Source organism: Arachis hypogaea, chromosome 15 (genome assembly GCF_003086295.3).
Source record: "Arachis hypogaea cultivar Tifrunner chromosome 15, arahy.Tifrunner.gnm2.J5K5, whole genome shotgun sequence".
Taxonomy (NCBI): Eukaryota; Viridiplantae; Streptophyta; class Magnoliopsida; order Fabales; family Fabaceae; genus Arachis; species Arachis hypogaea.
The window spans coordinates 78,349,274-78,366,985 of NC_092050.1; the positions used below are offsets into that span (position 1 = coordinate 78,349,274).

A 17,712-nucleotide genomic window follows, 5' to 3' on the forward strand; every position below is an offset into this window, starting at 1 on the left:
CAGCCTTTGGTGCCATAAATGGTTATGGAAAAACAAAAAGCTTTAGCTTTTACCACACCAAACTTAGAAGGTTGCTCGTCCTCGAGCAAAAGAAGAAAGAAGAGAGTAGAAGAAGAAGAAATAGAAGAGATGGAGGGGGACTTTGTGTTTCGGCCGAGGGGGAGAAGTGGTGTTTAGGTTGTGTGAAAATGAATGAGTGAAGATGGGTTTATATAGGAGTGAGAGAGGTGTGTATGGTTCGGCCATTATGAGTGGGTTTGGGAGGGAAAGTGGTTTGAATTAGGATGGTGAGGTAGGTGGGGTTTTATGAAGGATGGATGTGAGTGGTGAAGAGAATGGTAGGATTTGATAGGTGAGGGGTTTTTGGGGAAGAGGTATTGAGGTGATTGGTGAATGGGTGAAGAAGAGAGAGTGGTGGGGTAGGTGGGGATCCTGTGGGGTCCACAGATCCTGAGGTGTCAAGGATATCTCATCCCTGCACCAAGTGGCGTGCAAAACGCCCCTTTCTGCCAATCCTGGAGTTAAACGCCAAGCTACTGCCCATTTCTGGCGTTTAATGCCAGCTTCTTGCCCATTCCTGGCACTAAACGCCAGTCTGGTGCCCTTTTCTGGCGTTAAACGCCCAGAATGGTGCCAGACTGGGCGTTTAACGCCCGTTCTGCTACCTTTACTGGCGTTTAAACGCCAGTAACTGTCTCCTCCAGGGTATTCTGTTTTTCATTCTATTTTTCACTTTGTTTTTTCTTTTTCAATTTTTTTGTGACTTCACATGATCATCAACCTACAGAAAACATAAAATAGAAATAGAAAATTATCATAGAATAGTAACGATTGGGTTGCCTCCCAACAAGCACTTCTTTAATTTCAATAGCTTGACAGTGGGCTCTCATGGAGCCTCACAGATGTTCAGAGCAATGTTGGAACCTTCCAACACCAAACTTAGAGTTTGAATGTGGGGGTTCAACATCAAATTTAGAGTTTGGTTGTGGCCTCCCAACACCAAACTTAGAGTTTGACTGTGGGGGCTCTGTTTGACTCTGTATTGAGAGAAGCTCTTCATGCTTCCTCTCCATGGTGACAGAGGGATATCCTTGAGCTTTAAATACAAGGGAGTCTTCATTCACTTGAATGATCAATTCTCCTCTGTTAACATCAATCACAGCCTTTGCTGTGGCTAGGAAAGGTCTGCCAAGGATGATGGATTCATCCATACACTTCCCAGTTTCTAGGATTATGAAATCAGCAGGGATGTAATGGTCTTCAACCTTTACCAAGACATCCTCTACAAGTCCATAAGCCTGCTTCTTTGAATTGCCTGCCATCTCCAGTGAGATTCTTATAGCTTGTACCTTAATGATCCCTAGCTTCTCCATTATAGAGAGAGGCATGAGGTTTATGCTTGACCCTAAGTCACACAGAGCCTTCTCAAAGGTCATGGTGCCTATGGTACAAGGGATTGAGAACTTTCCAGGGTCTTGTCTCTTTTGAGGTAATCTCTGCCTAGTCAAGTCATCCAGTTCTTTGATGAGCAATGGAGGTTAATCCTCCCAAGTCTCATTACCAAACAACCTGGCATTTAGCTTCATGATTGCTCCAAGGTACTTAGCAACTTGCTCTTCAGTAACATCTTCATCCTCTTCAGAGGAAGAATACTCATCAGAGCTCATGAATGGCAGAAGTAAATTCAATGGAATCTCTATGGTTTCTGTGTGAGCCTCAGATTCTCATGGTTCCTCATTAGGGAACTCCATGGAGGTCAGTGGACATCCATTGAGGTCTTCCTCAGTGGAAATCACTGCCTCTTCCTCCTCTCCATGTTCGGCCATGTGAGATGTGGTTATGGCCTTGCACTCTCTTTTTGGATTCTCTTCTGTATTGCTAGGGAGAGTGCTAGGAGGGAGTTCAGTAATTTTCTTACTCAGCTGACCCAATTGTGCCTCCAAATTTATAATGGAGGACCTTGTTTCAGTCATGAAACTTTGAGTGGTTTTGATTATATCAGAGACAATGGTTGTTAAGTCAGAGGGGCTCTGCTTAGAATTCTCTGTCTGTTGCTGAGAAGATGATGGAAAAGGCTTGCCATTGCTAAACCTGTTTCTTCCACCATTGTTGTTGTTGAAATCTTGTTGAGGTCTCTGTTGATCCTTCCATGAGAGATTTAGATGATTTCTCCATGAAGGATTATAGGTGTTTCCATAGGGTTCTCCCATGTAATTTACCTCTTCCATTGCTGGGTTCTCAGGATCATAAGCTTCTTCTTCAGAGGAAGCTTCCTTAGTACTGCCTGTTGCTGCTTGCATTCCAGACAGACTCTGAGAAATCATATTGACTTGCTGAGTCAATATTTTATTCTGAGCCAATATGGTATTCAGAGTATCAATTTCAAGAACTCATTTCTTCTGCTTTGTCCCATTATTCACCGGATTCCTTTCAGAAGTGTACATGAATTGGTTATTTGCAATCATTTCAATGAGTTCCTGAGCTTCTGCAGGCGTCTTCTTCAGATGAAGAGATCCTCCAGCAGAGCTATCCAATGACATCTTGGATAGTTCAGACAGACCATCATAGAAAATTCCTATAATGCTCCATTCAGAAAGCATGTCAGAAGGACATCTTCTGATTAATTTCTTGTATCTTTCCCAAGCTTCATAGAGGGATTCACCTTCCTTCTATCTGAAGGTTTGGACTTCCACTCTAAGCTTGCTCAATTTTTGAGGTGGAAAGAACTTTGCCAAGAAGGCATTGACTAGCTTTTCCCAAGAGTTCAGGCTTTTCTTAGGTTGTGAATCCAACCATGTTCTAGCTCTGTCTCTTACAGCAAAAGGCAAAAGCATAAGTCAGTAGACTTCAGGGTCAACCCCATTGGTCTTGACAGTGTCACAGATTTGCAAGAATTCAGCTAAGAACTGATGAGGATCTTCCAATGGAAGTCCATGAAACTTGCAATTCTGTTGCATTAGAGAAACTAATTGAGGCTTAAGCTCAAAGTTGTTTGCTCCAATGGCAGGGATTGAGATGCTTTTCCCATAGAAGTCGGGAGTAGGTGCAGTAAAGTCACCAATCACCTTCCTTGCATTGTTGGCATTGTTGTTTTCGGCTGCCATGGTTTCTTCTTCCTTGAAAAGCTCTGTTAGGCCCTCTAAAGAGAATTGTTCTTTAGCTTCTCTTAGCTTTTTCTTCAAGGTCCTTTCAGGTTCAGGATCAGCTTGAACAAGTGTGCCTTTATCTTTGTTCCTGCTCATATAAAAGAGAAGAGAACAAGAAAGTAGGGAATCCTCTGTGTCACAGTATAGAGATTCCTTGAGGTGTCAGAGGAAAAGAAGAATAGAAGGAGGAGGTAGATAGAAGAGAATTCGAACATATAAAGAAGGAGGGAGTTTGAATTGCACTTTGAGGAAGAGTGTTAGTCCTTTAAATTGAAGGATGTGAGAAGAGGGGAAGAATTTTCGAAAGTAAAGTAAAAGATTTTGAAATAATTAAAAGAAATTTTGAAAAATTGATTGATGATTTTCGAAAACTAAAATTGGGAAAGAAATTAAGTGATTTTTGAAAAAGATTTTGAAATTAGAAATAAAAAAGATATGATTGAGAGTTAATTTTGAAAAAGATGTGATTGAGAATGATTGAGAATATATGATTGAAGATCAATTTAAAAAGAGAAAGTTTTAAAATCAAAGTTGATTACTTGACTAACAAGAAATTAAAAGATATGATTCTTAAAATTTAAAATTTGATCCTTTCTTAATAGGCAAGTAACAACTTGAAAATTTTGAAGTAAATCTTTAATTATAACAATGATTTTCAAAAATTAAAAAAAAATGGAAAGAAATTGATTTTGAAGAGATATGATTGAAAATATGTAATTTGAAAAAGATTTGATTTTGAAAAATTATGAAGATTTGAAAAAAATTTGAATTAAAAACAAAATCTTCCCTTTTGTGTCCTTCTGGCGTTAAACGCCCAGAATGGTACCCATTCTGGCTGGCGTTTAACGCCCAAATCTCTACCTTTTTGGGCGTTAAACACCCAGCCAGGTACCCTGGCTGGCGTTTAAAAGCCAGTTTTCCTTCTTCACTGGGCGTTTTCAATGCCCAGCTTTTTCTGTTTGATTCCTCTGCTGAATGTTCTGAATCTTCAATTCTCTGTATTATTGACTTGAAAAGACATAGTTTTAAAAAATATTTTTGAATTTTTGATGATGGGAATCAATAAAAATGCAACTAAGATCAAATAAACAATGCATGTAAGACACCAAACTTAAAAGTTTGTATACTAAGGACTATAACAATGTAAAAATGTATGTAAGAAACAACAAAACATACAAAACAAGAGAATTTGAAGATCAGAGCAATGAAATCATCAAGAACAACTTGAAGATCAATGAAGAACAATATGTATAAATTTTCAAAAATTAGAAGGATAAAGACATGCAATTGACACCAAACTTAAAATTAGATAATACACTCAAACAAGAAACATAAAATATTTTTGGTTTCATGATTTTAAAATATTTTTGTATTTTTTTTCGAAAATTATATAGAAAAGAAAATAAAGAGAATCAAAACTTTTAATAAGAATTCCAAGAATCATGCAATGTTAGTCTAAAGCTTCAGTCTAAAAAGGATTAGACATGTTTGGCCAAGCTTCAGCAGGACATTACATTCAATAGCTAAATTGATGAGAATCAATTATCTTTTGTGATGGTGGGAACATCACCTTGAAACTCTAGAATTCATTCTTAAAATTCTGAAGAAAAGATACCTAATCTAAGCAACAAGATGAACCGTCAGTTGTCCAAACTCGAACAATCCCCAGAAACGGTGCTAAAAACTTGGTATGCGAAATTGTGATCATCAACAATGGCGCCAAAGGACTTGGAGCTCTTAAACGTGAATCACACTTTGTCACAATTCCGCACAACTAACCAGCAAGTGCACTGGGTCGTCCAAGTAATAAACCTTACGTGAGTAAGGGTCGATCCCACGGAGATTGTCGGCTTGAAGCAAGCTATGGTCATCTTGTAAATCTCAGTCAGGCGGATTCAAATGGTTATGGAGTTTAAGGTTATGAAAATAAACATAAAATAAAGATAGAGATACTTATGTAATTCATTGGTGGATTTCAGATAAGCGTATGAAGATGCTTTGTTCCCCTTGAACCTCTGCTTTCCTATTGCCTTCTTCGAATCATTCATACTCCTTCCATGGCAAGATTTATGTTGGGCATCACTGTTGTCAATGGCTACATCCCGTCCTCTCAGTGAAAATGGTCCTGATGCTCTGTCACAACATCGGCTAATCAGCTGTCGGTTCTCGATCATGTCGGAATAGGATCCATTGATCCTTTTGCGTCTGTCACACGCCCCACAATCGCGAGTTTGGAGCTCGTCACAGTCATCCCTTCCCAGATCCTACTCAGAATACCACAGACAAGGTTTAGACGTTCCGGATCTCAGGAATGGCCGCCAATAATTCTAGCCTATACCACGAAGGTTCCAATCTTAGATTAAAAACCCAAGAGATACGCATTCAAGCCATTGCTAGTAGAACAGAGGTGGTTGTCAGGCACATGTTCATAGGTGAGAATGATGATGAGTGTCACGGATCATCACATTCATCAGGTTGAAGAACGAATGAATATCTTAGAGAAGAAATAGACTTGAGTTGAATAGAAAAACAATAGTACTTGTATTAATTCATGAAGAATAGTAGAGCTCCACACCTTAATCTATGGTGTGTAGAAACTCCACCGTTGAGAATACATAAGAACAAGGTCTAGGCATGGCCCTGAGGCCAGCCTCCAAACATGTCTAAGATAGCATAAGACTTATCAAAGATGAAAATACAATAGCAAAAGGTCCTATTTATAGAAAACTAGTAGCCTAGGGTTACAGAAATGAGTAATTAATGCAGAAATCTTCTTCCGGGCCCACTTGGTGTGTGCTTGGGCTGAGCATTGAAGCATCCATGTGTAGAGACTTTTCTTGGAGTTAAACGCCAACTTTTGTGCCAGTTTGGGCGTTTAACTCCAGCTTTTGTGCCAGTTTTGGAGTTAAACGCCAGAATTCTTGAGCTGACTTGGAACGCCTGTTTGGGCCATCAAATCTCGAGCAAAGTATGGACTATTATATATTGCTGGAAAGCCCAGGATGTCTACTTTTAAACACAATTGAGAGCGCGCCAATTGGGCTTTATTAGCTCCAGAAAATCCACTTTGAGTGCAGGGAGGTCAGAATCCAACAGCATCTGCAGTCCTTTTTCAGCCTCTGAATCAGATTTTTGCTCAGGTCCCTCAATTTCAGCCAGAAAATACCTGAAATCACAAAAAAATACACAAACTCGTAGTAAAGTCCAGAAGAGTGATTTTTATTTAAAAACTAATAAAAATATAATAAAAACTAATTAAAATATACTAAAAACATACTAAAAACAATGCCAAAAAGTGTATAAATTATCCGCTCATTAGCCACTAAGAAGAAAAGTCCCAAAGTGAAGCCCACTTGCAAGGAGAAAGGATCAACAAAAAGAGGGAAGAAAAACAAGAACAAAACTAAAAAGGGTTGGAAGAACAAAAAGATTCCAACAGAGGGGCTTTCTAAGGGTGATGAAGTACAATTGATCTATCAACAACTGGGGGCAAGCCAATAAGCTGATGACTACTATACTGTCAGCAAAATACTCTCACTAGAGCATGCCAAAATTGAACATCAAGGAACAAAGAAGAAGCTCACAGTCAGGGGGGATAAGCTGAGACACTACAGTCATCAACCACCATAAAAGAGGGGTCCAATGTCAAGCTAATGACAATAAAGAAGCGCTTGTTGGGAGGCAACTCAACCTGAGGTAGTGTTCTTTTCATAAGCTATTTTAATAAAAAGGTCAATTAGTTTTATCTACATTGCAAGAAGCTAAGTTTGGTATTGCACACCAAAACAATATAAGGGAGAATGAAGGATTCTAAGTTTGGTATTCCACCAAAAACTTCATCATAAAACACACTCTCACTTTCTGCATAATGCTAGCTTCAAACATTTAGATAAACTAATTAACTATTTGCTGTTTCATAGTTTTTAGCTTTATTACCTTTAGCAAGGAAAAAGGATTTCACATATGGTTAATTTGCTGCATGAGAAATATTGGCAAGGAACTAAGTTTGGTGTTCACACACCAAAGTAAGTTCAAAAGCCCACAAATAAGCTTTGCATATTAACCGGATACCTAAAGGGCCTAAAAAGCAAGCAACGTTTGAGGAGTATGCAGGAAAATAGCCAACAAATTAAAGAACATTTGCATTATGACTCAGAATGGGCATAACAGAAGGAAGAATGAAAAGCTGCAACCCAACAGGTTGTATTTACACTTGATCCTTATTGTTATGAAATGTTTTAATTCAGGGATTCCTTTATGTCTATCTAGAATGTTCATTTAGTTGCAAGTGGAAGTACATGCTAAAGAAAGCTATCTGCATAATTTTTGCTAGAATAAGCTATCTGCATAATAATTGTCATCCTTCATTAGCTTGAGTATTTTGTTTTGTTCCCCTTGCTGTTTGAATAAAAGAAAGATGTTTGAATTAGGAAGTAAATATCCAATGTTGCATAAGTTAGAATGAAAGTTAGTGGTGGTATTTGTTGATTTAATGCATGGCTCATAAAATAAATGCTGCATAATGATATGTTATCTGAAGAAGGAACTAGTTTGTTGTTATAAATGCTTGTATCATTAAAAATCCCTTGAGAATGGAATAAAACAGAAAAAAAAAAGAAAGAGAAAAAGCCAAGAGTGGCAAAGAAAACAAATAATAAGGCTAGGCACCAATAGCTCGGACCCTAGGACACATGCCTGTGGTGTTTTTGTGCTAGGATATGCTTGGACAAGTAAGTTCTAAGGAGTATTTCAAAACTTGGCCACTTAGATCAACTGATTTGGGATTGCCAACTGAAAGTCCACAATAAAGAGCAACCTAGCTACAAAACACTTAGTTATCCAAAGAGATGCTGGGCATCAATGATCCTAGGAAGAAAAGGGTGAGCCATGTGTCTGTGGTGAAGGAATGTTGAGCAAAGTTAAGCCAAAGGCTGCTGCAACATTTGCCACCAAGCCTTCAAAGAACAATAAGCTCTTTGAGCAAAACAAAGAAGGAAAAATTAGCAAGGTAACAAGCAAAAGTAGAGCCTTATAGCAGCAAACTTAGTGATCCTTTGAGGAAGCACCTCTTATGTAACAGCAAGCAATAAATGAGCCATCATTGTCTACATAAAAATCCCATGAACCAAGTTTAACTCTATGCCTAATAAGGATATGCACACTTCTCTGGTTCATTTCATTTACTCTTATGTTTGATGCTTGCTTGGGGACAAGCAAGGTTTAAGTTTGGTGTTGTGATGACAAGTCATCTTATACTAGTTTTTCAAACATTTTTCACTTGTTTCATTAGTTTTTATGCACTTTCTTGCATTGTAAGTTAGCAATTTGGAGTGGAATTGCATGGTTTCTTTGAATCAATCAACCACCCTTTAATTGACACAAAATCATGAGGTTTAAGCTAAAATTAATTGGTTTTAAATGAATTTTAAGCTTTGTGAATTTTGTGATACTTTGATTGGTTGTTTTGATTAATTGTAGGTGAAGAAAAGAAAAAAAATAAGAAAAGCGTGGCCAAAGGGAGAGAAGTGTGGCCCAAAGGAAGAAAAGCGTGGCTCAAAACAAGGAGCAAGAGCACAAAGCTCTTGCCAAGAGCTTAGAGCTCTTGTGGAGAGCTTTACTTCAACAAATCAAAGGCCAAGCTCTTACCAAGAGCCTAGAGCTCTTGCCAAGAGCCTAGAGCTCTTGCCAAGAGCTTAACCAAGCGCACAAGGAAGGAGGAAGCAAGGCAAATCCAAGACAAAGCTCTTGCCAAGAGCTTTCTCCAAGAGATTTTTTGGGCTTCTTCAAGGAAAAATCAAGAGAAAAAGAGCTCAACAATGCACTCACCAAGGCTTGAACCCAAGACCAAGGGGGAAGGGGGGTAGCGCTACCTCACAAGGAAAACAAGCCAAAATTGGCTTGTTTTCACTCCATGGGGTTCGAACCAAGTCCCTCAAGGAAGCAAGACTTTGGGCGCTACTCTTGTGCCATGAAAAATGGGCAGCTCTTGCACTCCCCAAGGATCGAACCGAGCACCTCAAGGAAGGGAGACACTAGGCGCTACTTGGTTGCAAAGGAAAATAGCCAGTAAGTGCTTCACCCAAGGCTTGAACCAGGGACCTCAAGGACAGCCAAAGCTCTTGCCAAGAGCTCAAAGCTCTTGTAAATAGCTTTATTCTCTTGTCACAAGGAGGGAATGTGTGCACACTTTGGCAAGGAAGGGAACCAAAGCTCTTGGCCAAAGCTCTTGCCAAGAGCCGAGCTTTCTCCTGGGAGGTGCACCATGGGCCAAAAATTCATCAAAAATTCAAATTAATTCATTTCTTCACCAAATTTTAGAGCCCACCCAAATTCTTAGATCCAAATTAGGAAGTGTATAAATAGGTTTTATTTTGATTTAGAAAGGACCTTTTTCTTCTTTGAGTATTTTCACTTGTAATTTTTAGAGTTTTTCTTTAACTTTGGATCTCTGAGTTCTATTTGGGGAATTAGGAAGGAGAATTGATCTCTCTTCTTCCTTGTTCTTGCTTCTACATTTTTTACTCTTTGTTTTGGATCTTGGGTGGAGAATTGAAGAAATTCTGTTTCAATCTCTCCTTGGGATCCCTCTCTGTTTAATTGTTTGCATAATTCAAGAAATTGTGCTTTTGGATTTGAATTCTATTTATTATTTTCTTCTCTACTTCTCCTGCAATTTACTTTTCCACTTCTCTTGCAATTATTCTTGGTTGGATCAAGGAAGGATTGAGATCTAGACTTGTTCTCTAGTCTCTTCTAACCCTGAGATCTTTGACTTCTCTTGAACCATTGCAATTGAGCCACATTTTGCTATCTGTTTGGATTTTCAAGCAATTGTTCTCTTCTGTTTAGATCTGTTGCAATTTTATTTCATATTCCACTTATTTGTTTAATGTCATTTTAATTTCTCTTGTTTAATTTCTGCAATCTCAACTCCCAAATCCTTTTATAATTCAAGCAATTTACATTTCTTGCACTTTAAGCTTCAGTCATTTACATTTCTTGCAATCTAAGTTTCTGCAATTTATATTACTTGCACTTTAAGATTCAGCTTCTTTACTTCCTTTGCTCTTTAATTTACTGCAATTCTTCCCTTTCCCTTTACAATTCAAGCAATTTAGCTTCTGTCAGTTACAAACCACTCAAATCAACTCTTGTTCGCTTGACTAAATCAACCACTAAACTAAAATTACTCAATCCTTCAATCCCTGTGGGATTGACCTCACTCACGTGAGTTATTATTACTTGATGCGACCCGGTACACTTGCCGGTGAGTTTTGTGTTGGATCGTTTTCCACACGTCAAGCGCGCAAAATGAAGAAATCGCAGTGACGCGAACGCGTGCCTAACGCAAACGCGTGGAGTGGAGTCTGCACAAATGACGCGAACGCGTGGACGATGCGAACGAATGACAAGGAAAATCGCTGAATGACGTGATCGCGTGGACGACGCGTACGCGTGACCTACGCAATTTGCAGAAATTGCAAAATACGCTGGAGACAATTTCGGGCCGCGTTTTAACCCAGTTGTCAGCCCAGAAACACAGACTAAAGCTAGGGAACATGCAGAGACTCAACACGCATCCACACACATTCAGATACATTAATATTAGGATTACTTTTAGTTTTTGATCTGAATCTAGATTAGTTTTTACATTGATAGTTTATGCTTTTGCTTTGGATTTTGGATGCTGAAGAGTCATTACCTCCGTTGAAGACACTACTTTAGTTTGTTTCCTTATTCCTTTACTCTTTTCATGTTGATCGTTGACCCTATTCAATTAAGTATGTTGCATTTTGAATTTATTACTATATAGAGTTACTTTTATTTTTTTATTAATTTTAAATCTCTGTTGTATTTCATTTAATTATATCTTCTTATATTTTTATGAGTATTAATTCCATGTCAATGGAGTAGATTTTCTACTTGACATGGGGGTTGATTAAGAGGAGACACTTGAGTTAGAGTGCTCAAGTGCTTAGTTAAATTGGACGTTGTTGGCTAATCCTGTACCTACTAACGCTAGACCTTCCCAAGGGAGAGTACTAGGATTTGCGGGTAAGAGTTAGCTCAATCACTTGACTTTCCTTTATTTAGTAAGGGTTAACTAAGTGAAAACAACAACCTCTTTACACTACACTTGAGAAGATTTCAACAAGGATAGAACTTCCAATTAATCATTCCCCCAGTCAAGGCTTTTTATTTAGAATATCAATAATTGTTCTTAGTTTATTTTTATTGCTTTATTTTACAATTATTCTTACTCATTATCAAAACTCAACTTTTCTGGAAAACTTCTAGTTAATAAAATAGCACGCTTTCTTGCAACTCGTTGGGAGACAACCTAAGACTCATACTCCCGGTATTTTTAATTCTAAAATTTGTGACAACCCTTTTTAAATTGAGAAGACGGATCTTAGCTGGTTGAGAACTGTACTTGCAACGCATCTCGTTTATTAATTTCTTAACTGGTCAATTTCTGCCACCATCAATTTTTGGCGCCGTTGTCGGGGAGTTACAATAGTGTGCTAGATTATTAATTAGTGTACATATTTTATTTTATTTGCATATTTTATTTTTATTTCTGTTACCTTGAGCTATATGTCTTTCTCATTGAATGAAGCGTTCACTGCCTGATCTGAGCTTAGCCGCTTTTGATCCTGAAATTGAAAGAACTCTTTCATGTATTAGGCGAGCTCGATGTCGGTTAGCCTCTGAGGGTGGTGAAGTGATTGTTATCGATTCACCAGTCTTATCTGAGGGCGAATCTGAACCGCCATCTGAGAGCGAGACAAGCTCCTTTACTACTGATCCAGTTGATTCACATGCAGGTAACATGGCAGAACCTAGGAGAATTACTCTCCAGGAAGCTGGAGCCGCAGATTTTACACTGCAACCTTATCAAGTGCATAATCCAAATCTGGCTGCAGATTTTTAATTGAAGACTGCACTAATCAACTTGATGCCCAAGTTTCATGGCTTACCTGCTCAAGAGGCTATTAAGCACCTTAGGGATTTCCAGATAGCCTGTTCTACTGTTAGGCATAATGGTGCAGATGAAACTTCTATTCTGTTAACTGCCTTCCCATTTTCTCTTGAGGGAAAGGCAAGGGAGTGGTACTACTCCCAACCTGAAGTGACTATTACCAACTGGGATACACTCAGGAGAGAATTTTTGGAAAAATACTTTCCAGCTGAAGTCACAGATAGACTGAGGAAAGAGATCTCCTGCATTGTTCAAGGAGACTCAGAGACTCTCTATGAATACTGGGAGCATTTTAAGAACCTTCTAGATGCATGCTGATGAACGGATAATTTATACACTTTTTGGCATTGTTTTTATATAGTTTTTAGTATGATTTACTTAGTTTTTAATATATTTTTATTAGTTTTTAAATAAAAATCACATTTCTGGACTTTACTATGAGTTTATGTATTTTTTGTGATTTCAGGTAATTTCTGGCTGAAATTGAGAGACTTGAGCAAAAATCTGATTCAGAGGCTGAAGAAGGACTACAGATGCTGTTGGATTCTGACCTCCCTGCACTCAAAGTGGATTTTCTGGAGCTACAGAAACCCAAATGGCGCGCTCTCAATTGCGTTGAAAGGTAAACATCCAGGGCTTTCTAGCAATATATAATAGTCTATACTTTGCCCAAGTTTAGATGACGCAAACTGGCGTTTAACGCCAGCTTTCTGCCCTATTCTGGCGTTAAACGCCAGAAACAAGTTGCAAAGCAGAGTTAAACGCCAGAAACAAGTTACAAACTGGCGTTCAACTCCAAGGAAGACCTCTACATGTGAAAGCTTCAGCGCTCAGCCCAAGCACACACCAAGTGGGCCCGGAAGTAGATTTCTGCATCATTTACTCATTTCTGTAAACCCTAGTAACTAGTTTAGTATAAATAGGACTTTTTACTATTGTATTTACATCTCTGGTTAGTCTTTGACTAATTTTATGTTCTGATATCACGTTTAGGGGGCTGGCCATTCGGCCATGCCTGGACCTTGTTCTTATGTATTTTCAACGGTGGAGTTTCTACACACCATAGATTAAGGTGTGGAGCTCTGCTGTTCCTCATGAATTAATGCAAAGTACTATTGTTTTTCTATTCAACTCAAGCCAATTTCTTCTCTAAGATATTCATTCGCGCACAAGAACATGATGAATGTGATGATTATGTGACGCTCATCACCATTCTCACTTTTGAACGCTGCCTGACAAACACTCCCGTTCTACATGAAAACAAGCTTGAATGCATGTCTCTTAGCCTCCTGATCTACGATCAGAGTCTTCGTGGTATAGGCTAGAATTATTGGCAGCCATTCTTGAGATCTGGAAAGTCTAAACCTTGTCCGTGGTATTCTGAGTAGGATCTGGGAAGGGATGGCTGTGACGAGCTTTAAAATTGCAATTGCTAGGCGTAGTGATAGAGGCAAAAGGATTACTGGATCCTATTCTAGCATGATCGAGAACCGACAGATGATTAGTCGTGCGGTGACAGCGCATTTGGACCATTTTCACTGAGACGATAGGATGTAGCCATTGACAACGGTGATGCCCAATATACAGCTTGCCATGGAAAGGAGTATGAATGATTGGATGAAAGCAGTAGGAAAGCCGAGGTTCAGAAGGAATAAAAGCATCTCCGTACACTTATCTGAAATTCTCACCAATGAATTACATAAGTATTTCTATCCCATTTTATATTTTAATTATATTTTAATTATCAAATCTCCATAACCAATTGAATCCGCCTGACTGAGATTTACAAGGTGACCATAGCTTGCTTCAAACCGACAATCTCCGTGGGATCGACCCTTACTCACGTAAGGTTTATTACTTGGACGACCCAGTGCACTTGTTGGTTAGTTGTGCGAAGTTGTGATAAAGAACTAAGATTATGAACGTGCGTATTAAGTTTTTGGCGCCATTACCAAGGAATGAACGATCACGATTTCGTGCACCAAGTTTTTGGTACTGTTGCCCGGGGATTGTTCGAGTTTGGACAACTGACGGTTCAGCTTGTTGCTCAGATTAGGTAATTTTATTTTAATTTTAAGCTTTTTGTTTTTATTATTCTTATTTCCGAAAAATATTTTTTATTAAATTATTCTATGTTCTTCAGAATTTTTAAGAATGATTTCTAGAGTTTCATGATGATCTGTTGAAGTCCGGCTGGCTGTAAAGCCATGTCTAATCCTTTGGACCTAGGTTTCACTTATCCTTAGAGAAGAGCTTCTTTGTCTTTCTCAGCAATTTAGCTGTTGTATGTAATGTTCTGCTGAAGCTTAGCTGGCCATTGGCCATGTCTAGTGTTTTGGACCGGAGCTTTCATTGAAAGCTTGGCTGGCTAGTAAGCCATGTCTAATTCCTGGACTGGAGCTTTAGACTAACATTGCATGATTCCTGGAATTTTCATTAAAAATTTTGAAATCCGTATTTTTCTTTTCCAATTAACTTTCGAAAAAAAAAATTTACAAAATCATAAAAAGCAAAAATATTTTTGTGTTTCTTGTTTGAGTCTTGTGTCAATTTTTAAGTTTGGTGTTAATTGCATCTTTTTAATTTCATTAAAATTTTCGAAAACTCATGCATAATGTTCTTCATGATCTTCAAGTTGTTCTTGATGAATTTCCTTGTTTGATCTTTGCATTTTCTTATTTTGTGTCTTTTCTTGTTTTTCATATGCATTCTCAATTTGTTAGTGTCTAAACATTGAAAATTTCTAAGTTTGGTGTCTTGCATGTGTGTCTTTTCTTAAAAATTTTCAAAAATAAGTTCTTGGTGTTCATCTTGACATTCAAGGTGTTCTTGCATGCATCATATGTTTTGATCTTAAATTCTCATATTTTGCATCATTTTTATGTTTTTCTCTTTCTTCATTAAAATTTCAAAAAAAAAATATCTTTCCCTTATTCTCTCATAAATTTTCGAAAATTTGGTTTGATTTAGTCAAAAAGTTTTTAAATTTAATTATTTCTTATGAGTGAAATCAAATTTTCAATTTAAAAATTCTATCTTATTTAAATCTTTTTCAAAAATCAAATCTTTTTCATTTTTTCTTTCATAATTTCGAAATTTTCAAAATTTATTTTCAAAATTTTTTTCGTATTTCCATTTCATAGTTTCGAATTTATTGCTAACTTTTAATATTTTTATTCAAAAATCTCAAGTTGTTACTTGCCAATTAAGAAAGGTTCATTCTTTAAATTTTAAAATCCTATCTTTTAGTTTCTTGTTAGTCAAGTAATCAACTTTAATTTTCAAAAATCAAATTTGTTTAATTTCCTTTTTAAATCTTTTTCAAATTAAATTTCAATCATATATTTTTTGAAATTAATTTCAAAATCTTTTCTAACTTCTCACCCTTTCAAATTTGATTTTCAAATCTTTTTCAATTAACCACTTAACTTTTTGTTTGATTTTAAAAGTTTACTATTTCAATCATATCTTTTTCAAAACCACTAACTACTTTTCTCTCTCTTATTTTCGAAAATCACTAATCTCTTTTTCAAAAAAATTTCTTTTCATTAACTAATTGTTTTAAATTTTAATTTAATTTTATTTTCCTTCTTAAATTTCGAATTCTAATTAATAGTCAAAATAAAAACAAAAAATAATTTTATTTCATTTTATTTTTAATTTTCGAATTCTTTCTCCTCTCATCTCTTTCTATTTATTTTTCTACTAACACCCCTCTTTCACTCAAAAATTCGAATCCACTCTTCTCCTCTATGTTCGAATTCTTATCTTTTCCTTCTTCTATTCTTCTCTTCTTATACTCATATAAGGAATCTCTATACTGTGACATAGAGAATTCCATATTTTATTTTCTGTTCTCTTCTTTTTCATATGAGTAGGAACAAGGATAAGAACATTCTTGTTGAAGCTGATCCTGAACCTGAAAGGACTCTGAAGAGGAAGCTAAGGGAAGCTAAAGTACAACTCTTTGGAGAAAATCTGACAGAAATTTTCGAAAAAGAAGGAGACATGGCCTAACCCAACAACAATGCAAGGACGATGCTTGGTGACTTCACTGCACCAAATTCCAACTTACATGGAAGAAGCATCTCAATCCCTGCCATTGGAGCAAACAATTTTGAGCTAAAACCTCAATTAGTTTCTCTGATGCAACAGAATTGCAAGTTTCATGGACTTCCATCAGAAGATCCTTTTCAGTTCTTAACTGAATTCTTGCAGATTTGTGATACTGTTAAGACCAATGGGGTTGATCCCGAGGTCTACAGGCTTATGCTTTTCCCGTTTGCTATAAGAGACAGAGCTAGAATATGGTTGGACTCTCAACCTAAAGATAGCCTGAACTCTTGGGATAAGCTGGTCACAGCTTTCTTAGCCAAGTTCTTTCCTCCTCAAAAGCTTAGCAAACTTAGAGTGGATGTTTAAACCTTCAAACAGAAAGAAGGTGAATCCCTCTATGAAGCTTGGGAGAGATACAAGCAACTGACCAAAAAGTATCCTTCTGACATGCTTTCAGAATGGACCATCCTGGATATATTCTATGATGGTCTGTCTGAATTATCAAAGATGTCATTGGACCATTCTGCAGGTGGATCCATTCACCTAAAGAAAATGCCTGCAGAAGCTCAGGAACTCATTGACATGGTTGCAAATAACCAGTTCATGTACACTTCTGAAAGGAATCCTGTGAGTAATGGGATGCCTCAGAGGAAGGGAGTTCTTGAAATTGATACTCTAAATGCCATATTGGCTCAGAACAAAATATTAACTCAGCAAGTCAATATGATTTCTCAGAGTCTGAATGGATTGCAAGCTGCATCCAACAGTACTAAAGAAGCATCTTCTGAAGAAGAAGCTTATGATCCTGAGAACCTTGCAATAGCAGAGGTGAATTACATGGGAGAACCCTATAGAAACAACTATAATCCCTCATGGAGAAATCATCCAAATTTCTCATGGAAGGATCAACAAAAGCCTCAACAAGGCTTTAATAATGGTGGAAGAAACAGGTTTAGCAATAGCAAGCCTTTTCCATCATCCTCTCAGCAACAGACAGAGAATTCTGAGCAGAATCCATCTAGCTTAGCAAATATAGTCTCTGATCTATCTAAGGCCACTCTAAACTTCATGAATGAAATAAGGTCCTCCATTAGAAATTTGGAGGCACAAGTGGGCCAGTTGAGTAAAAGAGTCACTGAAACTCCTCCTAGTACTCTCCCAAGCAATACAGAAGAGAATCTAAAAAGAGATTGCAAGGCCATAACCTTACTTGGTGTGGCCAAACCCAGAGAGGAGGAGAAGGACGTGAATCCTAGTGAGGAAGACCTCCTGGGATGTTCACTGACCAATAAAGAGTTTCCCTTTGAGGAACCCAAGGAATCTGAGGCTCATCTAGAGACCATAGAGATTCTATTGAACCTCCTTTTACCATTCATGAGCTCTGATGACTATTCTTCCTCTAAAGAGGATAAAGACACCATTGACGAGTAGGTTGCTAAATATCTAGGAGCCATCATGAAGTTGAATGCCAGTTTATTTGGTAATGATACTTGGGAGGATGAACCCCCCTTGTTCACCAATGAACTA

The 17,712-nt window shown here is 37.6% G+C and overlaps 2 non-coding genes across 2 annotated transcripts; one reads left to right on the forward strand and one right to left on the reverse strand.

Moving 5' to 3' along the window:
* Positions 1-2,594: 2,594 nt before the first annotated feature.
* Positions 2,595-2,702, forward strand: LOC112752708 (small nucleolar RNA R71). The gene has a single exon (XR_003177131.1). It is a non-coding gene; the product is annotated as a small nucleolar RNA R71 (small nucleolar RNA).
* Positions 2,703-16,530: 13,828 nt separating this feature from the next.
* Positions 16,531-16,638, reverse strand: LOC112752182 (small nucleolar RNA R71). The gene has a single exon (XR_003176628.1). It is a non-coding gene; the product is annotated as a small nucleolar RNA R71 (small nucleolar RNA).
* Positions 16,639-17,712: the final 1,074 nt, after the last annotated feature.